Source organism: Mobula birostris, chromosome 30 (assembly GCF_030028105.1).
Source record: "Mobula birostris isolate sMobBir1 chromosome 30, sMobBir1.hap1, whole genome shotgun sequence".
Lineage (NCBI taxonomy): Eukaryota > Metazoa > Chordata > Chondrichthyes > Myliobatiformes > Myliobatidae > Mobula > Mobula birostris.
The window spans coordinates 32569550-32595475 of record NC_092399.1 but is presented as its reverse complement, the minus strand read 5'-3'; the positions used below and the strand labels follow the sequence as shown (position 1 = coordinate 32595475).

Sequence of the window (25926 nt, the reverse complement as noted above, 5' to 3'; positions counted from 1 at the left end):
GCATGGCTTGAAATAGTATTGATAGCAGGGAGTTTGGGACTTGGTCTCCCCTCACACTGGACTGAAGGAAGCATAAATGAGACATATGGCCCAATGTAGCCCTTGAAATAAGACTCACTGGCCTGGTGACTGCCTTAGTTATGATTGACTGACAGCCCTGGTGAGACCAAGGCACTGACAGACATTGGGCCTAATCTAAAAAACACAGCATGGTAACAGACCCTTTCGGACCGAGTCCATGCCACCAATTTACACTCATTATCCTACAAATCCACAAGTCTTTAGAATGTGGGAGGAAATCTGATCACCCAGAGGACACCCACACGGTTACAGGGAGAACATATAAACAGCGTTGGGAATTGAACCCAGGTCACTGGTACTGTAAAACAATGCACTAGCTGTTTTGCTACCCTACTGTCCACTCACTGTCACCCTGGTTCCTGCATTCCTTTTAATCTTGTTTTAAAGTGCAATTTATTGGCATAAAACTAAAAATTGGAAAATATGCCAAAAGGAGGAGAAGGAAGTAAAGTAATTGTTGCGAGACTGTTTGCACACACAGTTGGAACATCCTCTGTTGGAATAAAACCCTTTCAAGATTATAATTGGATAATTATTCCCAAGCACACGATGTGTGCAGCAAGCAGCACGAACATCATGCACTGTGAGCAATTACACAAGGATCGCAGATCTTGATTTTTAGTGCCAAGTTCTTACAGGAAGCAAGAACTCCCGCCAAAATTAAAGGGAGTGGGTAGATTACTAACCATGAAGTAGTTTTCTATAACATTGGAAAGTGCATTTCAATCTCCTTGCTGAACTCCTCCGAAGTTAGGTGAATAGATTTAATGTTTATATCAAAACATGGAAATTTCCCAAATTAGAAGCATAAAATAAAACACAGACTAAATATGGATTGCAAGATTCGAAACATTTACCAAATCTTGGGTCATTTTAATTCAAGGTAAAGATAATGCATATCTATAATCAAGTTTGCAGACGACACCATGGTGGTCAGCCTGATCATTGGGGATGACGAGACGGCCTACAGGGATGAGGTCCAGCACCTGGCCGCGTGGTGTGCTGATAACAACCTGGCCCTTAACACCCAGAAGACCAAGGAGATTACTGTGGACTTCACACATGCTAGGAGCCACACTCATGTCCCCATCTACATCAATGGAGCTGTAGTGGAGCCTGGACATCAAATTCCTTGGTGTCCACATTTCCAATGATCTCAACTGTCTCTGAACTCCTCCATCCTGATCAAAAAGGCACAACAGCGCCTTTATTTCCTGCGGAGCATCAAGAAAGCTCACCTCTGTCCCAGGATACTGACGGACTTCTACCGCTGTACCATTGAGAGCATACTCACCAACTGCATCTCAGTGTGGTATGGCAATCGTCCTGTATCAGACCGCAAAGCACCCCAGCGGGTGGTGAAAACTGCCCAGCGGATTATCAGCACCCAGTTGCCCACCACTGAGAACATGTACCATAAACGCTGCCTGGGCAGGGCGAAAAGCATTATCAAGGATGAATCTCACCCTGGACTTTTTACTCTCCTCCCATCCAGTAGGCGCTACCTCTTCCTAGAGATGCTGCCTGGCCTGCTGCGTTCACCAGCAACTTTTATGTGTATTACATGTAATATTGGATCATTTTTCTCAATAAGTAAATTAGTGTAAGTTTTGTTATTTATTTAATTGAGATCTCTATCTTGTTTTCGGACTCGTGATTAGATCTTCACATTTTGGGTTATATTAATGCAGAAAGAAAATTCTACAGGGTTCACAAACACGCACCACTGTACGTACTTTGACAATAAATTTACTTTGAACTTTAAAAGAACCATTATAAAATCCAAAAGTTTAAAAATCAGTCATTTAATTTTTTTGTTCATGCTAACAGATAATATGAACAGAACCTAATAATGGTACTTTTCAAATTGTAAAGACACAGCAAAGGGGGAGCATTTGGACAAATGTATAAAGGAAAGAGTGTGTCATTGAGCACAATGTTTCCATTTTGTCATGCATCTTCCCCAAGTTTCGCCAATGGACCAATCAAAATTCTAACAGTTTATTTTTATGTATTTTTCACTCAAAGATTGAAAGATATCCAATGAGGGAAAAATTGACATTAAAACTGATCCAGAATCATTTCCCTAAATTCCAGTGAGCAGCAAAATATTAATTGAACATTTCGATTGCAGACACACTCAAACAATAATCCTCCCACATGCTTTATCCAGTTTTGGCAAAAATTACACATTTATGTAACAAAAAGTGTACTAAACTGTTAGATAATGTAATTTATGTACTACCCTACTGGACAATTCCAGGATAACATTAAATCATACCAGAAGGTCCCTGGCTCAATTCTCAAAGTAAGTTACCCTCAAATATACATGCATCTTTCATGGGGATTTCCCAATTTGTTCTATAAAGAGTTGCACGTTGTTAGTGAGGCCAGCATTTAAGAGCAGGCATTAATTTTGCACTAACTTAAAAATCCAAAAGTTTAAAGTAAATATTATCAAAGTACATAAATGTCTTCATGCACTATCCCGAGATTCATTTTCTTGTGGGTATTTACAGTAAATACTAAGAAACACAATCGAATTCATGAAAAACTGCACACAAGGACAAACAACAACGTGCAAGACAAATTCTAAAAATACAAAAAAGAAATAATATATAATGTAATAATTTGAGAACATAAGGTGTAGAGTCTTTGAAAGTGAGTCCATGGGTTATAGAATCAGTTCAGTGTTGGGGTGAGCAAAGTTATCCACTCTGGACTGAGCAGCTTGCCAGTTTCTCTCAGAAAGCAGTTCACCAATAGTCAGCAGTCTGGCATCACATATTAGGCAGACCAATTAACAGTAGTAAAATGGTGCAGCAGTTGGTGCTGCTGGTTACAGCTCCAGCGACCTAGAGCTCAGTTTAAATTCATCCCCAAATAAACAGTTCAGTAACCATGATATTTTCCTTTAATTTTGCTCAATTTTTTTTTCAGGACGAAATCCTTAAAAATTTCAGCTTCACCCGAACTTCCTGGGACATCTCCCTTCCCCAAAAAAATTAACTTTAATTATTCACATTATTAAACAAATAATAAATTTCTAAAGATATAGAACTAGCCACTAATGATACACCACCTTATATCCTGTTTGCATATTTAGAGTTACTGACTCAACAGGCAAAAAAAAGTCATGGAATAAGGGAGTTTGAAATAGATTTAATTAGGTGGTTTTATTTTAGCTCAGATCTTATAGCATTAATGACTGTTTTGAATGGAGTAAAAATTGAAAGCAGTCAGGCTTGTTCAAAGTCCAAATTAGGCCAACTCGTGTCTTATTTTTGGAAAGGAAGCTTCATGAGCACATCATACCACTGATATTTTAAACTTTTGAAAGTTGAGTACATGTCACTTAATCAAATACTTAGATATAAAAGGGCCCACTGCTACACCTTGGATCATAGGCCTGGATTTTATGACATGATTTCTGATGATTCTGTTGTGCCAGATCAAGTTGCAGATTTAAAAATTATTACAGTGGTCTTCTGAAAAGCCACCTAACTTTCAAATTTAATACTTTGTGGTCAATGGATAAATGGAATTGCATTTCACCAGTCCACTTAACCTAAAATTTTAGATATTCTCTGCCTATCTTTTCACTATGACAATTTCAGATCCAGTGCATGGTTGATAAAAATGTTATGTCCTGCAAGTCTCACCAATGAACCACTGAACAGGACTTGCAGTATTCTCCATTACCAACATCCAATACCTTGCAATTACAAGGAAAACATCCAAGACCATCATTTGCACCATTCACTACTTCCGTACACTGCAAAGAATCCATTTGGTACATAACAGCTTATCGAAGTATTGCATTACTGGTAGCAAAAGAAAAGCCTTGTAGGCATTGTGGTTTATTAAGCTGATCTATTCTGATGTAGTGGTGATATTTTCTGAACTTCTATATTAGCAAAGATAGTAACGTGAGATAGGCAAGCAAAGGCAGCTAGGGTGGAAGTGAAACTGTTTCAGAAATGCATTTAAGCATAGAAGTTTATATATTCTTCAAACTTTTTGATGGAATCTATTTGATGATGAAGACTAACGAGACACTATAAACATCTGTATTAATTGCACTTTGTAATGAGCCTGTACAGGTCAAGCTGTAAATAAACAACACAACTTGCAGAGATACTTGTTTTACAGCCCAGCCCTACAACTTTTCCTGAGTATGCAGCTGCAATACATTCGCAGTGGACTCTGGGCCAAATACAAGGCTTATAAATAAGAATATTTAAAAGGCCACATTCCGAGAAGTGATTCGTTTACTTATGTGCAAAGCTTTCACTAAGGGCATGCAAGTTCAGTGTACGCTTAATGAAAATCATTGGAAGTCTTACATTAGTTTTTTTTCCTCAGGCTGTGATATTAAGAAAGGAAGAGAACATAAATTCAGACCTCAAGAACACAAGATAGGAGCAGAGGCCTTCAAGACTGTCCTGCCACTCAGTATTTTTTCCATAGCAGCTCTCCCTAATCTTTCAGATATTTACCCACATCTTTCCAGCATCCAATGCCACCTTCTGGTAAAGAATTCCCGAAATTCATCACCCTCAAATCAAAACCCAAAAAGTACATACTGTATGAAAGAATTCCCAATCATATTCTATTTACCTAATTTCTAAGGTAAGGACATGTTCGGCACAGCTTTGTGGGCCAAAGGGCCTGTATTGTGCTGTAGGTTTTCTATGTTTCTGTATTTTAATAATCTTAAATTATATTTTTCATATCATACAAGTATTTTCACATAATATGCTAAAAAAGTGATGGTGTTATTCCATTGAAAGGCTAATCAAATCCATCAGAAATGGATCATTCCTGCCCCCCCAACCCCTCAAAGAAATAAAGGCATAACACATGGTACTTCTCCATCTAAACTAATCAATCAACAGTTGCATATTCAAAAAATAAAAATTATTTTGCTAATATCCGTTTTCCATTGACCGATAATTGCAAAAACTGTAAAAGTTTTCACTCCTATTAATCATGTGTAACGTTTGAAATAGCTTCAATAAAAGCAAATAATGTATAAATTTACAAAATAGTATACACATTTCTCAAAGATGGAATCAGAGCAATTGCTATAACATGGTAAACATACAAATGTTCCCCTCCTTGCAAATATATTCACGCAGATTTATAACAAAAAAGCTTCCAAAATTAAACCACTGAGCCTTCCCGTGTGTAACTGTAACACTGTACTACCTGTAACTGCAAATAACAAATTAAAATTGGCCCACAGCTTTTGTTACATGCCAATCACTGGTTCCTAAAAGCAATGCATTAATCCTCAATAACCTGAGCACAATAGGACAGGCTGCAAAGTATCTTTGGTTTCAAAACAGTGCCTTCGAGAACTCAACATTCCAAGTTAAAATACCAACAGAAAGTTCATTAAAATGCCATTATTAATAAGCAACTTTCTGATTTATATATTTACTGTGTTTTTGTTAGTGCCAGTTGCAACACAGGTGATCCTTTCAATTGAGCAATTTATTCTGTTTCATATTGGCTACATCAATGCTTCAGAAATCAGACAGGAAACATCGTCCTGTGAGAAACTTCAAAATTTTTATTTGAATTTCTATTTCCCCCTGTTGGATTGAATGTTGAATAAATAATAATTCTACACCACAATCCAACATCCCACTACTTTGGCATAAATTCTTAATATTAGCATCACCATGCCACGTTGAATATCAGCACAGTGATCCACTGGAGATTACTGCCAACACAGAAGCTGCTGGCATGTGATCCGATCAAAATCAGTTGGTTAGCTTCTACTTTTATTGCAGCATTGTCAAGAACCAAATCATGTTTGGTATTCACTTCCTTTATAACACGAAAACAACTTTCTATCCCCATTAGGAAATGGGTCATTATAAGCCCCCAGATGTACTTTGCACCTTTGCCAAAGAAATTACAATGGCACATATATAGAGAGTTTTACAGATACAGAGTCTCCTTAAACTGTTAAGATTCACATGTTGTAGAGACTAATTCGTCTCTAACAATGAACCGCACTGAACAAAAATACACAATTTTTGAATAATCACCATTTAAGTTGATGAACAAGGACTGTCATCATTTTTAGCCATAAACCTTACTCAGCATAAAATTCTACCAAAGCTTTAAAAATTGTTTCATTCACAAGGTCTCAATTCCCTTTCAAAGTACAACCATTTTTCAGGAATTGATTGGTTAATCAAAAACCTTGGCTCACAATTTAGTGAAATAAAACACCAGAGATCGCAATAAAATTGAAAACTTTTTTTAAACAAGCTTTCAAAAATCTGTATTTCATACATTATATTGTTAGTTGTTTTCTAATTAAAATGGCACAGCCAAATGAAGGAGATCTGATCACAGCTTCTCATCAATCCAGCTGTAAATGCAGTTTATCAGTAATCTCACAACCTAGTACAAGAAGCAGGCATCTTATGAGCAGGTCTCCCAATCAAAGACCACTTTGCTCCAGGTTATCCGCCTGAGGTACCCCAAAAGAAATAATAATCCCAGGCCGGATGCATTAAAGTTTCCTTTTGAGAAAGGCATACAGCCACACCCAAAACATGATTACAGTGAGCCACTTACAATGTTTTAAACAGTCAATAGCACCCTGCTTCATCCCCATGACCAGAGGGCACAATACAACTTGAACCTCACGTGTATTGTAAAATGGCTGAATCCAACACAGAATCGTAACGCATATCCCACATTTTGCACAAGTTGAGATTTTATGTCATTTCCAGATGTCAAACATGAGAAACAACTCTATGAAATGACTAGCATGAAAAATGCTTGAGTTCAGACGATGCTGAATACCATGCATATCTTGAATTAGACATGATTTTTTCACATAATTCATTTCTGTCCCATAAGATTATTCTGACAACACATTCACCTTTCCCTCTGAGGGTTTATAAAGAAAACATTTTCACCATAAACATGAAACAGTAAAAATTTAAAACTCTGAAGCGTGCTACTTCAATTTCATCCATTAAATTCAGAAAAAAAAAGGTAATTTGGTAAAAGGTAATAAAAGGTAAAAAGAAATATGTTTATTGGTGACTGACCAGGGCACTGTGTTAATAAACCTAGATAGTAACAGCACAGATAAAATTCCCCATTTATTGTTGCAATGTTTATCAGATGGACTAAATTTCTGAATTACTTTCTTCTCAAAAAAGGATATATAATCATCATTAGATGGGGCAGCAACACAACTTTTTAAGAACAGCTATGTCATGCTCTTTTCTTGCTGCTGCCACCAGGCAGGTGGTACAGGAGGCTCAGGGCTCACAGCACCAGATTTGGGGGTTATTACCCCTCATTCATCAAGCTCTTGAACCCGAGGGGATAACTTCACTCACTCCAGTGAACTGTTCACACAATTGATGGACTCACTTTCATGGACTCCATTTTTTTCCCTTTTTGTATTTGCACAGTTTGTCATCTTTTGCACACTGGTTATCTGTCCTGTTGGTGCTGTCTTTCATTGATTCTATTATGATTATTGGATTCATTGAGTATGCCCGCAAAACAAAATGAATTTCACGGTTGTATATGGTGGCATATATGTACTTTGATAATAAATTTACTTGGGACTTTGAGTCGCTGACCCTTCATGAGAAGTGACAAAGGATCGTTGACCTGAAATATTAACCGTTTCAATGCCTGTTCTCTTTCCATAGATACTGCCCTAAATTTTGTTTATATTACTTTTTTTGTCTGCATATTTACTGGGGAGTTCCTTGGATATGAAAGTTATACTCTTACTTAAACCATCAGCTTCTGTTTTACAATCACCCAAAATAATTACATTTTGTTCTTACTCTCATTGGGCAGCATTTTTTGATAGCTCCTTAAAGCATCTGTTTCTGACTTTGAATTTGTTTTTACTTCTCAGCAATACTTGCTCCTCAGTCTGTCATCTTCATTTTTAAACAAGTTCTGCCCTGGCATCCAGTATATCACTTCTCAGGAAAGCCGATCCGGCATCTCATTCTTGTGAGCACGTCTCATTTAAAATACTGGATAAGTGCCACCAGGATTAAAGACTATAACCCGATTATCTGACAAGAACTAAGATTGCATTCCAGTAGTCCAGTAGTCAGAAACAACGGATTGCAGTTGGGAGTTCAAATCTATACCACAAAGCAGATTCAAAACCTGAACTGCAGTTTACAGAACACCCAAAGGCATATATCCATAAAATACAAAAAGCATGAACTTATGACATTTGGTTTTCACAAGAAAGAGCTTTCTGCAATATAATAGGATGCACCTTTAAATGTGTAGAATTTCAGTAACTAAACCATAGGAACAGCAAGTTTAAGCAACTTTCATGCTAAAAATACTTTCATCTGCAAAATGTCACAACAGTAGCTTCAGAGAAAAATCCACCAATATCACTTTGAACTGTGTAACTAAATAAATATTTTTAAATTTTAAAATATCATACTATAAAAATGTACTTGTTTCTTTATAAGAAAGATAATCTGGCAACTCTTAACTATGTACTAGACTTCTAAGGCTCTGAACTTTCTCTTAAATGCTGAATGTAAAAGTTCACCTAGATACAGTAGTAAAAGAACTGTCAAACTATATTCTGCTCACTCCCAAGATTTCTTAGAAACGATGCCTGTTCTATTCAAGGCTATCATTCAGTGAATACTCTTTCCTCTAGTATTGTGTTTAATCTAGCTTCTGTGATGATGCAGGGACTCCAAATACACATGCCCTCTCAGGATCAAAGCATAGCTGTGACCCTTCTCCCATCCACTATTCTTTAATCCAAAATCCTACTTTTTGCACTTTAGAAAAACAATTAGGTCATAACTGGAATACTGCATGTTTTCTGGACTATAACACTAAAGGAAATGTGCGATAATCCAAGAGGGAATGAGGAAAGGACTGACTCCATGGATGAGGGTTTTCAGCTACAAAGTTAGACTAGAAAAAGTGTGGTTGTTCTTGGAGCAAACAGGATTTGATAGAGGTGTAAAAGATCTTAATGGATTTCAAATGGTGCAGAGAGAAGTCATTTTCATTATGGTTGGCAGCATGGGGAACAGTATTATCTACGTATTAAGGAGGCATGCCAGCAAAGACAAACTACAAAAGTTGGGGACAAAGGTGAAGGAGAACCCATTTTGTTTACAGAATAAAACTGTCCAGAAGAGTGGGGAAACCAAAAGGGCAATCAAATAAGGGCTTTCAAGGTGGAATTAGACAAGCACTTGAGGGAAAACTTACACATTGACAAAAAAAACTGACTGAATTGTTCTAGAGTTGGTTTGTATTGATAGATCAAATGTTTCCCCACTTCCACAGATGCATCTCTATTACTCCATAGATACACAATTTTAATGACAGTCGACAAGAAAGTCGTAGAATTGCATGTATTCTTCCGCCTTACTTTGCCTGAAGACCATGTTTCATTTCTTCCACAAAGCTACGTGCCCCCAATACGTAGGAATTGTTTAATCATCTAAGATCATAATGGTTACATAAAAATAAATCTGTCGGCTGGTGTTGGCTGTGACAGGCAGAAAAAGTTACGTGCTAGAGTTTTTGGAGACAGACCCAGGGTAGTTCGTTCCGCCTAAGCACATTATATTCTTCTAGCTTTCAACCCCATGCTTCTAATCAAGACAATGTGATGAACTTTGCTGTATCTAACTCCACCCCACTCCACAAAAGAATTCAAATACCTACAAAAATGAACCAGACAGCAGCTCGCATCCCTTTCCTCTTTCACGGGCTTGGGCTAACTCCCTTAGTAACCCGGAAACAATCCGGGAGTCACTCCCCGATCTACTTCGCATTATACTCCCGATTCAGACCTACTCTGATGTGGCCGGTGCCTTGCCAGTCTCAGCTCGGCCCAGATGCCGCCTGGTGCCTCCCTAGGCCTGTCTGTCGTGTTGGCCGCGTTCCCCTCTGCCTTTCCTCCCTCTCTCCCCTTCACTAAATCGGGGGCCCCAGGCAGCAGTTGAATGCCCAAGCCACATCTCGTCGGCCAGCATGCCGAGAGTCACGCCGCCGCCGCCGGCCCCACAACTCGCTTCAGAGGGTCTGGGTCAGCCACTGACCCGGACCCGGCGCGCACACGAGCCGACGTGCCCGAGGAGAACCGGCGGTTCCGCCTTCACTTCCATCCCGTTTAATCGCCGCACGAAGGCTTAACATACTTACAGCGACCAGCCCGTTCATTGAAAACTACTGAAAGCCGTGCGGTTCCGAGCAGCGATTCCGACACAGACCGCCTCGTACGCAGCGTCACACGGTTTCAGGGCGACTGGCGGCTCCAAATCTCCGAAAGTTCACGACTTACCCAGAAGGTTGACGAACAATACCGAGTCTTGCCGAGCGTGGCCGAACGATGCCGAACACCTTCGGCTGGGAGGAGCCATGCTTACGAATCAAGTCGAGTGCAGTGTGCTGACTTGCCTTGTCGGTTGTGAGCGTCGCAAGACGGCGCCGTGCACTCTCTGAGGGTGTAAAGCCTGGCGAAGGGATTTGAGTTGGATTACTGGTTCTCATTTCAATGTATTGAAAGATTGGGAGAACAGATGAGATTATAACGAGGGAAGGTGTGTTAAGACTTGTACCGCCCTTTCTCCTGCTCCACTCCAATGGCGCCGATGATTCTTGCCGGAGGGAAAAGCTAATTTTCCCGCCTGTCACGGTTCGGGCTGCTTTAGCTCATTGATCGTAGACATAGTCTGTGGCCATTGGCCAGCAGTGTGCTGCTGATGATGTTTTAACTTCTTCAACCTTTTTTGCTGACTGAAATTCTTGGGTCAGCATCAGCATTGCCTCAAGATCCGACCTTGACTGTTGGTGGAGTTCCCCTGTCCCTGCCCAGTCTGCTTCGATGATAAGGCATTTCACGCATGTTCCTTTAAAATGTTTCCCTCTGCCAAAGTGACCACTTCTCATCTACTTCCTCACCTCTGCTGTCTCCCATTTGCCTCCTGGACAGATCAAGGATAAAGTTCCCTAGGCCTTGTTTTTCATCCCTTCAGCCTCTACATTCAACAGATCAATCCTTACAATCTCTACCACTTCAATGATAATACACAACTAGGTACATTTTTCCTCTTGATAAACCCCTGCATCTCCTTTGCACTTCCATCTCCTGCAACCAATCCACTTCCCATTACAGCGTACATTTGTAACTGCTGGAGATGTAACACTTGTTACATCTTACTATCTTTTGGTTTCTAACACCTAGGGACCCAAATAGCCCAAGGTAAAGAAGGAATTTCTTCCAATTAAGAAGAAATCCCTCAACCATCAACCTCTTGAACCAGTGGGGATAACTTCACTCAGCCACACTTGTCCCATCACTGAACTGTGCCCACAACTTATAGATTCACTTTTAAGGACTATTTATCTCATGCTCTCGATTATTTATTGCTTATTTATATTTCTTTCTTTTCTATTTGCAATTTGTTGTCTTTTGTACATCAGTTGTTTGTCCGTCCTGTTGGGTGCAGTCTTTCATTAATTCCATTGCGTTTCTTGGATTTTCTGAGTATGCCCGCAAGAACATGATTCTCAGGGTTGTATATGGTGGCATACATGTACTTCAATAATAAATTTATTTTGAACTTTGAACTTGTTTGTAGTCCAGGTTAGCAAACGCTTTCTGTAATGAAAACTGAAGACGTGAGTTTACACTTCCACTTTAAACCACCTTTGCTACTGATTCTATCTGTCCTGGCCTCTGTCATATGTTGTTAGATTGTTACCAAATGTATTAGTCCTTACTTGATCAAAGCTGGGTTTTACAAACCATTATCCTTAAAAAACAGTGGTACTAATTTCACGTTATCTCCAAACTATTTGCCTGCTGTTGGAACATGAATCTTAGTTTTCAATAGATTTCAGATTGATCAGTGTTCTCCCTATTAACAATGTCTTCATAGATCATCATTCCTCAGTGATTCAGATTCCTAATATAAAACCCTATTTACCTAATATAAAGAGTTTATAGAGTTAAGAATAAATCTCATTTTTCTTTATTTCTCAATTACCAGTTACCATAATTTTCTCATCCGAAGTGTAATCAAACTGAATCAGCACATTATGACTTTAATGTTATTTTATAATTAGGAAATTATAAAATCACATTAAATTTACGGTGTATCGCATTATTATAGTTTCTTTCTGGTCCCTACTTAGAAAAGAGTATAAATGCCTTTTCTATAAGAAGAGGTACAGTTGACGTTTTGGGCTGAGACCCTTCGTCAGGACACCTGAAACATCGACTGTACCTCTTCCTATAGATGCTGCCTATCCTGCTGCATTCACCAGCAATTTTTATGTGTGTTGCTTGAAATTCCAGCATCTGCAGATTTCCTCGTAAATGCCTTTTCTAATGCTTTCTCTACCAGAAAACTTTGCAGGAATTAGATCCGTGCCTTTGATTCTCCACACTATTTGGTGATTAGCCATTCAATTCCATCCTTGTTTTTCTTCCAAAATCTGCTGCCCCACTTCTCCACATGAATTGTTCCTTTGGGCCATTATGCTAGTCTGCTTAACATTTGCTGGACGTCATTCCAGTCTACTTGTTCCATATCTTGGTAATATTCCACAGGGATAAACTTTATATCCCCTAGTTGCTTCTCAAGTATTCGGTTCAATTAGTAACCATAGAACATAGAATAGTACAGCACAGTACAGGCCCTTCAGCCGACAATGTTGCACTGACCCTTGAACCCTGCCTCCCATATACCCCCCCCACCTTAAATTCCTCCATATACCTGTCTAGTAGTCTCTTAAACTTCAGTAGTGTATCTGCCTCCACCACTGACTCAGGCAGTGCATTCCACGCACAAACCACTCTCTGAGTAAAAAATCTTCTCCTAATATCCCCCTTGAACTTCCCACCCCTCACCTTAAAGCCAAGGAGAAGGCAAGAGAATGGGATTGACATGTCCCTCTCCTTATTCCCTGGATGTTGTGCCAACCTTTTAACCTACTCTAAGATCAATCATAACCCTCCATTCTTCTATCATCCATGTGTCTGGATAAGATTAAAGGCTGTCATGAGCCTTGTAGCCTATCGGGCTGGTGCTTATGCCGGTTTCCGTGGCGTGAAGCGACTGAGAGTACCATCGTAAGAAGATGTGTATATCACGTTCCACTTACGTAAATCAAATATCTTTGATATCCATGCTACACTCTTCCAATAATTGCTTATTTGGAGTAACGTATATTGCCACTAGCCTCATGATTCCTATTTTTAATTGACTTTCTTTCTAATGATTTGGCTCCAACAGCTCATCATCCTAACAACCCTGGACTTACCCTAACAAAGGCAATCCTTTGGTGTTAACCATCTGTCTTCCATCTTCTCTGCAAACTTAAAACTAGCTTGATTTCTTTCAAAGATATGATGAAAAGAGATCGGTCATCATTATCATTGAAAAGGAGGTACCAAATGTCTTAATGGACTTAAAGGTGAGTAAAACCCTGGAGCCTGATAAGATGTATCCCAGATTGCTGTATGATGAAAGGGAAGGTATTGAGGATCTAACCTCATCTTAACATACCGATGCAGCTATAAAGAAGGCAAGACAGTGCCTATATTTCATCAAGAGTTTGAGGAGATTTCGTTTGTCACCTAAGACACTCAAAAACTTCTACACGTGTACCGTGGAGAGCATTTTGACCAGTAGCATCACCATCTGGTATGGGGGGACGTTTGCTACTGCACAGGATCGACATAAGCTGCAGAGACTTATAAAATCAGTCAGCTCCATCATGGATACTAGCCTCCGTAGAATCTAAGACATCTCAAGAAACAGAGCCTCAGATAAGTGGTTCCCACCACCCAGGACATGCCCTCTTCTCATTGTTACCGTCAGAAAGGAGGTACAGAAGCCTGAAGGCACACAGTCAGCAATTCAGGAACAGCCTCTTCCCTTTTGCCATCTGATTTCTAAATGGACATTGAACCCATAAGCACTACCTTACTACTTTTTTCTAAATTTCAGTTTTTGAGCTACTTATCTTAGTTTAACTATTTAATATACATATATGATCGTAAGATATTTAGGGGCAGAATTAGGCCATTTGGCCCATCAGCTCTGCTCTGCCATTTCATCATGGCTGATCCAATTTTTCTCTCAGCCCCAATATCCTGCCTCCCCCCCCCCCATATCCCTTCACACCCTGACTAATCAAGAATCTATCAACGTCTTCCTTAAACATACATGAAGACTTGGCCTCCACAGCTGCCTGTGGCAAAGAATTCCACAGATTTAACACCCTCTGACTAAAGAAATTCCTCCTCATCTCTGTTCTAAAAAGACACCCTCTATTCTGAGGCTGTGTCCTCTGGTGTTAGACTCTCCCACCATAGGAAACATCCTTTCCACATCCACCCTATCAAAGTCTTTCACCATTTGATAGGTTTCAATGAGGTCACCTCTCATTCTTCTGAATTCTAGTGAATACAGGCCCAGAGCCATCAAACACTCATCATATGAAAAGCCATTCAATCCTGGAATCATTTTTATGAACCCACTTTGAACCCTCTTCCGTTTCAACATATCCTTTCTAAACTAAGGGGCCCAAAACTGCTCAAAGTGAGGCCTGACCAGTGCTTTATAAAGTCTCAACATTACGTCCTTGCTTTTATATTCTATCTCTCTTAACATTGCATTTGCCTTCCTCACCACCAAATTAACATTTAGGGAATCCTGCACAACGACTCTCAAGTCCCTTTGCACCTCTGATTTTTGAATTTTCTCCCCATTATAAAATAGTCTATGACTTTATTCCTTCTACCAAAGTGCATAACCATACACTTCCCAACACTGTAAATCTGCTATTTCTTTGCCCATTCTCCTAATCTAAGTCCTTCTATAGCCTCTCTCTCTACTTCCTCAAAACTACATGCTCCTCCACATTTCTTTATATCGCCTGCAAACTTTGCAACAAAGCCATCAATTGCAACATCCAAATCATTGACATATAATGTAAAAAGAATCGGTCCCAACACAGACCAATGCGGAACACCACTAGTCACTGTGCAGCCAGCCAGAAAAGGCTCCCTTTATTCCCACTCTTAGCTCTTGCCAGTCAGCCACTGCTTGATCCATGCTAGAATCTTTTCTGTAAACCATAGGCTTATAGCTTGTTAGGCAGCCTCATGTGTGACACCTTGTCAAAGGCCTTCTGAAAATCTAAATACACCACATCAACCGAATCTTATTGGTCTATCCTGCTCGATATTTCTTCAAAAAATTCCAGCAGAATTGTCAGTCAAGATTTTCCCTTGAGGAAACCATGCTGACTATGGCCTATTTTATCACATGCCTCCTAGTATCCTGAGACCTCATCCTTAATAATCAACTCCAACATCCTCCCAACCACTGAGGTCAGACTAACTGGCCTATAGTTTCCTTTCTTCTGCCTCTCTCCCTTCTTGAAGAGTGGAGTGACATTCGCAATTTTCCAGTCTTCCAGAACCATTCCAGAATCTAGTGATTCTTGAAAGATCATTACTAATGCCTTCACAATCTCTTCAGTCACCCCTTTCAGAATGCTGGGGTGTACACCATCTAGTCCAGGTGACTTATCTACCTTCAGACTTTCAGTTTCCCAAGAACCTTCTCTCTAGCTATAACTTCATACCGTAATTTACTGTATATACTTACTGTAATTCAGTTTTTCTTCTATGCTTAACATATATTGCATTATAGTGCTGCCACAAGGTTAACAAATTTCACGACATATGCCGGTGATATTAAACTTGATTCTGAGCTACTTCCCTTCAGCCATGTGCTTCTTGAACCAGAAGGCACAACTCTAATGAGTGCAGTTTAGCAACACCATACCACTTTTATCACTTTGCACTAAAGTGGACTTGCTTTTTTTGGTTCTCATTGTGTTCTTTCTTGTCTTGTGTACAAGTTACATTACTGATGAAGGGATCCAGTCCTGATGAAGGATCTTGGCCCAAAACTTTGACTGTGTACTCTTTTCCATAGATGCTGCCTGGCCTGCTGAGTTCCTCCAGCATTTTGTGTGTTGCTTGGATTTCCAGCATCTACAGATTTTCTTGTGTTTTAATTTACATTAATTAGTTTCTTTCATCTGTGCTGCTCATATTGCTCTATGTACCTGTGATGCTGCTGCAAGTAAATTTTTCAATACACCTGTGCATACATGTACTTGGGCACATGATAATAAACTCAATTGATGAGCATGAATAGGCATCATAGTTGGCATTGTCGAGGTGGCTGAATGGATCTGTTTCTGTGCTGTATGTTTTTGTGATGTATCAGGTAGCGAAATGAATTGATAAAGGCAGTGCGATTGATTTAATCTACATGGATTTCAGTAAAATCTTTGATAAAATCACACATGGTCACTCTTTGGATCCAGAGTAAGTTGGCAAAGTGGATCAAAGTTGACTTGGTAATAGGAGGCAAAGTGTGATTGTTGTTTTTTGATTGAAAACCTGTGACCATTGTAGTATGACAGTAATCAATGCTGAGACCGTTTCTGTTTATTAAGTACATTAATATTTTGAATATGAATATGAGAAGTATGATTACTAGGCTTATCCCTATGATAGGGCCCTTGGTTTACAAGTCCATAGAACCTTAAAGGTGGACGCACAGGTGGATACGTTGACGAAGAAAAGCAGGATGCTGGGCTTCACTAGTCAGACCATTGAATATCTACATGGAGTCCATGGTACAATTTGATAAAACATATCAGGTCAGGCTCCAGCTGGAGTACTGTGTTCCAGTTGCTACCCACCCTAGGGAGCACTGGAGAGAGGACCGAGGAAATTAATACAAGGATGTTGCTTGTGAAGGAACATTTCAGTTATGAAGCAAGACTGAAAAAGTCTTGGTTTGCTCTTCTTGGACTGTAAAGAGCTGAAGATAAATCTGACAGAGGTATACAAAATTATGAAGGGCATAGATGGTGTAGATAGTAGGAAGCTTATTTCCTTTGGGTAAGGATTAAGGAATAAGAAGTTTAGATGGCATCAGAGGCAGAACTTTTTCACCCAAGGGGTTGTTGGAATGTGGAACATTCTGTCTGAATGGGTGGTGGAGGCAAGTAATCTCACAACATTTAAGAAGTACTTAGAAGAGCACCTGAATCATCAGTCATTTGAAAGTTATGGCCAAGTACTGATAAATGGGATTAGTAGATGTGTGATGGTTGGCATGAAACAGAAGGGTCTGTTTCTTTACTGCATGCCTTTGTGAGATGTTGCCTGTTCAGCTGAGGGTTGCCAGCATATTCTATTAACACATTTACAATACCTCCACTATTTGGATTTTTTTACTTACTATGTTTCTTTTAGATTTTATTTCATACAGTATACTTGAATTGTTGTAATTTCTTTCCATGAGATACTTTTTTTATGGACATCATGTTTTAGAATTTATTTTACCTACACTCAGTGATCACTTTATTAGGTACCTGCTATACCTGATAAAAGTTTAGCAGGTTGGTGGGGTGGAAGTACATCTCTACTGAGGGAGGTGTAAGGCACTCCTTCCCTTTGCTAGCCTGCAGGTCACCCTTGGGCAAGATGTGGCACCTGCTTAGCCCCACACCCCCAAGCAGGGTCACGTGGAGCCTTGGGAGCAGATGGTGGATGGTTGTATGAGCAGCTGGTGCATATCACAAGTCCTGGTTATCCAACCACTGATGTCAGGCAGACAATCTCTGAAGAGTACTGATAATGGCTAGGGTCACCCATCTTGTAAAGACACTGCCCAGAAGAAGGCAATGGCAAATGGTTCTGGAGAAAGGACCATTTTCGCCCATGTCATATGACACAGCATATAATTATCAAACAAATGAATGTACCAAATAAAGTGGCCACTGAGTGTATGTTCGTGGTCTCCCAAAGTTTGATGTGTCGTGCACTCAAAGATGCTTTACTGCACACCACTGTTTTAATGTGTGGTTATCTGAGTTACTGTCGCCTTCTTTTCAGCTTGAACCAGTCTGGCCATTCTCCTCTGATCTCTCTGTGGCACTTTCACCCACAGAACTGCAATTCACTGGATTTTTTTTTTTCGTTTTATGCACATCCTCTGTAATCTCTTGACTGTTATGTGTGAAAGTTCCAGACCAGCAGTTTCTGAGATACTCAAACCATTCCATCTGGCACCAACAATCATTCCATGGTCGAAGTCACTTAGATCAAATTTCTTTCCCATTCAGATGTTTGGTCTGAACAACAACTGAACCTTTTGACCATGTCTGCATGCTTTTTTGCATTGAGTTGATGCCATATGAGTGGCTGATTAGATATTTGCATTAACAACCCTTTAATAGTAGAAAGAACATTTACCAGACAATCTGGCTATCTTTGATTATTCTATTAATCAGTAAATACTATCGAATCATGGATTCTTGCGAGTTTATCAACAACTAACATTAGGCTAATTGATTTGCATTAGAATATAATCTTCTCTACGTTGTATATGTGTCACATTGAAAACCATCCAGTTTATATATGAAAACAATGGACTGGTAGTAATTATATGCTGTGGATGTTATGATCACACAACTGAACATTTTAACTATTGGATAACCCTTCTGTACAATCATAGAGATCAATATTTTAACGATAACTTTACGTAACTCAAATCTTCCCTGTATTTCTGCTCTGCACATGGTTTTCTAATTGGAGGCAAATACCTTAAGAATTCCACATAAATTTGATGCTTAGTTTCACCTGATCAGAGATGCTTGTCATAGTCTGTTCTTGACTATCTGCCCTTACAAGCAGATTGGTCCAAATTCAGTTTGTCCAAAAAGTATATTTTTGTTTTCCTGTAAATGTGCAAAAAGTATATTTTCTTGATCATTTAAGTCCCACAGTCCAGAGCTTCATTTTGCCTGAATGTTAAGGATCTGTTAGTAAAGGTCTTATCTTGCAAATTTGCTCTTTGCACTTCTGTGATAGCACCTCCATATTTTTATGAAGCTTCTATTCACAAGCAGACTCATCCTTCATGCTCAAATACTAAATATTCTTATAGAAGGACCAATAATTTATGAGATTAGGGCAACACAATGGCATAGCAGTTAGTGCAATGCTTTATAGCACCACTGTAAGATCGGGTTCAACTCCCACCACTGTCTGTAAGAAGTTTGTACCTTCTTCCCATGACTGCATGGGTTTCCTCCAGATGCTCAGGTTTCCTCCCACATTCCAGAGACATACAGTTTAGGGTTACTGAGTTGTAGACATTCTATGTTGGCGCCAGAATCATAGTGACACATGCAGGATGTCCAGCACAGCTCTCACGCAAGTGACGCATTTCACCGTATGTTTTGATGTACATGTGACAAGCTAACATTTATCACCTTTTTTTTTCTTTATCTTGAGATTTCCTTTGGTAATCACTTTTGAATTATAGCAAAAGCTCAGTGTGAATTAATTCATTAAACACAAAATAATATCTAAAAATGAAATGTTTATTATTGAAAGGTGTGAGTATTAACATCTTCACCTCACATTCTGCGTGCATACATCTACTGATGCTTCTGGACACATCTTCAGTGATGTTCCTTGAATCATCGGGTGTTTCGGGTCTTTCAACATCATACAACCTCCTCCAGGTGACCCAGCCGGGGCTGATCAGACCCCAGCTTGTGTCCAGATGGCTAGCTACTTATGACTCCATGGCTCCCCTCTTTTGAGCCACAGCCATCTTGAGGCCCTCTCTGCCACATTGGTGGTACTGCGGATGGCTCTTCTCTTCCTCTCTCCCTCGGTGCCCAAATTGCTGAAGGCTCTGGCTAAAGAACGGGCTGCGAATCCCCTACAACCAACCTCCACCGGGAGACACTTCGCTCTCCATCCAGCCTGCTGACAGTTGCTGACCAGTCCAGCGTACTTGGAGAGCTTCCTTTCAAAGGCGTCTTCCAAACGATCTTCCCATGGGACTGTCAGCTCCAGCAGCACCACTTGCTTAGTAGACTCAGACAGTAGGACAATATCTGGTCGCAGGGTGGTGGCTGCGATGTGGTTGGGGAACTTCAGCTTCCATTCGAGGTCCACCAACAGCTGCCAGTCCCTTGCAGAGGTCAGAATGCCTGCAGATGTTCTTTTGGCAGGTATTGGCTGCTCCCCAGCTCTGACAAAGGCAATGGTCTGCTTGGAGAGTCGGGATGGCTTCGCCCACTCAACTCCTGCGCTGATGGCTTCAGCGATGGTCTTCAGGACCTGATCATGCCTCCACCTGTACCGTCCCTCACCAAGTGCCCTTGCGCAGCTGCTGAGGATGTGCTCCAGGGTTCCTCGCTTGGAGCACAGTGGGCACGCAGATGACTCTGCCTTGCCCCATGTGTGCAGGTTTGATGGGCTTGGAAGCACATCGTAAACTGCCTAGATAAGAAATTGGAAACGGTGTGGTTCGGCTGTCCAAAGATCAGCCTCGGTCACTTTCCTCTCAACCGCATTCTCCCATCTTGTCCAAGCTAAAAAAGATATGTTCGAAAAGAATCCATCTGATTTAACCAGTATTAGTATCGAAATGAAAGTCTAAACATTACAGAATGAGGAATGAGTATTACAGGGATGACATAGGTCTAAACACTTAATATATTTCAACAGAAGGTGCAATGACTATAAATTATTTAAGACTGGCCACTTTCCAATTGGCACAAGTTAATAACTTATAAAATTGCTCATTGTGTCATGTCCTGGCAGTTGAGTTTTGTGCAGGTTGAGATGTTGATTGAAGTATCCTTTGAAGCTAGAAGGTAAATTGGTACGTGAAACCTATTATTTACAAAATGTATAGCAAGCTCTAGAACAAGTAATTTTTAAATTTTACCCAGCTCTAGTTGAGCTGCTGTGTTTATAGCTTGGATCAAGAGCCATTCTACCTTTCTCAAAATATTGCCGATTACTTTTCAGGCATTGAACATGAAACATATATTTAACATTCCCTAAAACAAATAAACAGAGCAAGCGAAACTAAAAGAAAAACAGATATGAAACTATCTGAAGTTAAGTAAAGTAGCGAAGAGATAAAAACTGAAGTGAAGAAAGATAAAGAGTGTGTTCTTAAACAATAAGATTGCTGAAGAGTGTCAGTAAGGTTTGGAAGAATTACATCCTCTCGGCATTGAAATAGTTCTGATACTTAATTATCATTAGAGAGTTTCTCAAAAATTACACTATTTTGGCCATAAATTAGTTCAAAAGTGCCACTAATCATTTTGAAAAATAAAATTTGTATTACATTTGGTCAGAAATTCCTTGTTTATACTCTGGCACAGATGAATATTGTGCCTTGACAAGAATGCAGCTTTTCTGAATGCTGTGTTATCCAGCAAATCACAGAAGATAATATTGGGAGTATTTCTCCCTATTTGTCTAAAGGTATGGATTGGCCTGTCATGATGGAAAATTAGACAAAAGTTGAAGCAGCAGATTTCATGGATTAAATTGTTTTCCTATTCCAGAACATATTAGTAGGTTCACAACCAGATTTTGCAATTGACAACTTTTAAATTGATTTTCTTTATGTTGACACTGATATTCATAGTCATAGTCATAGTCATACTTTATTGATCCCGAGGGAAATTGGTTTTCTTTACAGTTGCACCAACCAAGAATAGAGTATAAATAAAGCAATATATAACAATAAATAATTAAATAGTAATATGTAAATGCCAGGAAGTAAGTCCAGGACCAGCCTATTGGCTCAGGGTGTCTGACCCTCCAAGGGAGGAGTTGTAAAATTTGATGGCCACAGACAGGACTGATTTCCTATGACGCTCTGTGTTGCATCTCGGTGGGATGAGTCTCTGGCTGAATGTACTCCTGTGCCCAACCAGTACATTATGTAGTGGATGGGATACATTGTCCAAGATGGCATGCAACCTGGACAGCATCATCTTTTCAGACACCACCATGAGAGAGTCCAGTTCCATCCCCACAACATCACTGGCCTTACGAATGAGTTTGTTGATTCTGCTGGTGTCTGCTACCCTCAGCCTGCTGCCCCAGCTCACAACAGCAAACATGATAGCACTGGCCCCCACAGACTCGTAGAACATCCTCAGCATCGTTTGGCAGATGTAATGGAGGAAATTATTAAATTGTTATTTTCTCTTTGGTAAACAATGACAGTCTTGGTATAAAAATAAATGCAAAAAGATGTATGTGCAAGTTTAAAGTGGGTCAGCGCATTGTTGTGTCAGAGCTCCATTGACCTCAGTTCCATCCTGATCTTGACTAGGGCCTGTGTAGATTGTACATGCTCTCCCTGTGACTGTGTGGCTTACTCTCAAATGCTCCAGTTTTCTCCCACGTCCCGAAGATGTGCTGACTAGTAGGTAATTAGTTACTATAAATTACCCATAGTGTAGGTGGGGAGTTGTAGAATTAGGTGGGAGTTGATGAGAATAGGTTATAGGAAAATAAATGGGTGATTGGGTTTGCTGTGAATGTGTTGAGAGCCAGCAGCGATGTGTAGGTCTAAATGGGCTCATTATATGCCAAGAGAAAGTAGTAATTGACTAATTTGAATGAATGATGCTGCATACACTTTATGGAACTGAGCTACAGGCAGAAGACATTATTTACCATGTACTTTGTTAAATATAAACCTGACATTTTACTGTTGTTAGATGCTTGGTAATAATACCATTCCCCTCTCTCTTTCCTTGCCTTGTACCAATACACTTGGGTTTGACAGGCTGGGAAGATGGTCGAAGAATCTAGAATAATGATCATTGTCCCAGAATAAAGCATGGGGCTATTTAGGACTGAGATGAGAAGAAATTTGCTTACAGAGAAAACGCACAGGTAGAGCAGAAAAATGATGTTGATATAGAAGCTCAGCCATGATCATGATAAATGGCGGAGCAGGTTTGAAAAGCCAAATCATTTTACTCCTGCCATTAATTTTTATCTTCTGATGCACTTGCTTACCCATATCAAAGGAAAATTCCCCATTGTCATATCTAAGTCATCACTCAAATTAATGGAGTGCTGATTATACTTCCTAGACCCTCCGGAAGACTGCAATTCAGTTGCAATTATACATGATACCTTCGACCACATTTAGTTATTCCCTACAGGAGAACACTTTGTCTTCAGTTAACAATAAACAAGTAACAAGCAATAAACAACAGACCCTGCAGAGTAGACTCGATTGGCTAAGTGGTCTGATTCTGCTTCTGTGTCTTAAGGTCTAAAACACAAAAAGTGGAAACGGGACGAGGTTGTATGGTCCCTAGAGACTACTGGTCTACTTAATTATGCCTACCATCTAATGTCCATTTCTTCTAGTCTTATTATTCTTCAAAATTTTGTCAGTCTCAGCACTGAATGTACTAAAGCAGAGCTTTTTCTGGTGTGTGCGTTTTTTGACTTCCTCTTCCTGAAGTCCACAATCACTTCCTTGGTTGTGCTGACATTGAGTGCAAGGTTGTTGTTGTGACTCTACTCAACCAACAGATCTATCTCACTCCTGTACATTTCCTCATCCCCTTCTGAGATTTTGCCGACAGCACTGGTGTCATCAGAAAATTTTTGATGACATTCAAGCTGCGCCTAGCCACACACTCATGAGTGGAAAGGAAGTGGAGTAGTGGGCTAAGCCCACATCCTTGACGTGCACCTGTGATCATTATTATTGAGGAGGGGATGTTATTACCATCCCACCCTAACTGTGGGCTCCCGATGAGAAAGTAAAGGATCCAGTTGTGGAAGGAGATACAGAGGCCCAGATTTTGAAGCCTGTTGATTAGCAGTGAGGGAGTAATGGTGTTAAATGCCAAGCTGTAAGCGATAAACAGCAATCAGACACAAGTATTGCTATCGTCAAGGTGCTCCAAAGCCTTTAGGATTTATATCCATAACAATGAAATCTAGTATTTTCAGGAAGGGTATCTGGTCTGCGATCATTTCTGGCATGTGGGTAACACTGATGAGGCTAGTATTAGTTATACATTTCTAATTGCCACCTGAACAAATTGCTGCTTCAAGTGGAGCACACTGGAGTGTCAAGGATCAAAGGTGGGCTAGGGTAAGTAGGTAAAAAAATAGCACATTTCCTTCCCTGAAGGTCATCAGTGAAACAATGGCATTTTTACAACTAGCCTTCACAATTAATGTAGTTTTTGCTCCTGATCTATTCAAGTATGTGAATATTAATTCTTCAACAGTTATAAAGGGATATGAATTAATGTAGCTTTTTACTCCTGATCTTTTCAAGGATGTGATATTAATTCTTCAACTGTTATAAAGGGATATGAATTCTTGCCTCCTGATGAAAAGTCCAGGCCTTTATTTTGTTATTTCTCTCTGCTTTCTGGAGCAGGAATTTTGTACTTGTTTTCTTCTAATCTGCTGATGTTGGTCTGGAACGTAGGAAGATCACCACTCATGTATCTACCACTCCTAGATCTCAGGCTACTGCCTATCATGGGCAGGAATTTTTTTGGCTTTTCCTCATTGTTATGGGCTCTTAATTTTCCTTTCCCCTTTATTTTACAATAAAGTCAAATGCAAAATAATTCTTTAATTCCCCAGTCACTTATTTATTTACCATAATAACTTCTCTTGCTTCTGAGAAACTCAGTCTTACATTTGTACTCTATTTCTTCTTATATACTTGCAGTGATTCTGAAAATCCTTTCTAAAGTACTTCTTTCACAGCTACTTTAAATCTTCCAATTTATGTTTACAATTTTGGTTATATGTCATGGTTTCCAAAATTCTTTCAACTGGGCACTGATTTTAGTCCCTGTATTACCCTGTAGTCATAGACATTTCTTCTGAAGTTCTTATTTTTCAGTAAAATTTACAGTTGCTGACTATAATGAAATGTTTCTTTAAAGGTTTATCATTTTCATTGATTGGCAAAGATTTTAATGTAATTTTCCAGTTTTTCTGAGCCTATTTAACCTCATCGTACTTTTATTATGTCAATTAAGTTCAGAACGCTAGTTTTCAACTGAACTTCCTTCTCAAAATGAATTTCAGATTATAATGTAGTATTCCCCTTAAAATTATACTATTCAATTTTATTTCCTTATTTTTCCTTCCAAAATTTATCAATTCATAAAAATGTTGATGCATTCACGTTTTTATCTGCTTTTTTATTTGCAACCACCTTCGTGTTTATCTCACGATTAACATTTAAATCATCTGTAAACTATACATAAGCAACTCAAACTTAACAACAAAGCAGGACTTCATGCTTACTATTAATCGTGAATAATCCTGAAGTGTTAGGTTTTGCGTTGCGGTTAGCTCAATGATTTACAATGATGGCTGTAAGCTTGGGGGTTGATTCTTACCAATGTTTTTCTCGGAGTTTATACGTTCTCCCCATGACTGCGTGAGTTTCCTCTGGGTGCTCTGGTTTCCTCCATTCCTCCTATGGTTAAGGTTAGCGACTTGTGGCACTGGAAGTGAGGTAGCACTTGCAAGCTGCTCAGCACAGTCTTTGCTGATTTGATTTGACCCAAGCGATACATTTCATTGTATGTTTTGATGTACAGGGTACGGGTGACAAATAAAGCTAATCTTTAATCTTAAACTTGCACTTAGATTAACAGCAAGATCTTAAGTAGCCTGATTAATAATGCAGGCTTTTTTTTTCAATGACATTTGCTTTCCTTTGTAAGTTTTAACTACATAGCAGCTTCAGTAATGAGGGAACTGTAAGAATATGGGTCAAATAGAGCTTTATGATTATTCACCATGACAACACTTGCCAAATAGGGTTGATCAAACATTTAGGTAGAACAGCTTCCAACGAGCTCCATTCCTGTGGTTGCAATTGTAAATAAACTACTTGT

At 39.5% G+C, this 25926-nt stretch overlaps 1 protein-coding gene across 2 annotated transcripts in view; it reads right to left on the bottom strand.

The window, feature by feature from the left end:
* LOC140190429 (protein tyrosine phosphatase type IVA 2-like) overlaps nt 1-25528 on the bottom strand; it is a 106286-nt gene extending 80758 nt beyond the window's left edge. The window contains exon 1 of one of the 2 annotated variants that reach the window (XM_072246998.1): nt 25423-25528. The gene's annotated coding sequence lies outside the window, so the exon portion shown is untranslated. Of the gene's footprint in view, nt 1-10287; nt 10417-25422 lie in introns of those variants that run through there. The other variant, XM_072246996.1, reaches the window with a different exon arrangement.
* Nucleotides 25529-25926: the final 398 nt, after the last annotated feature.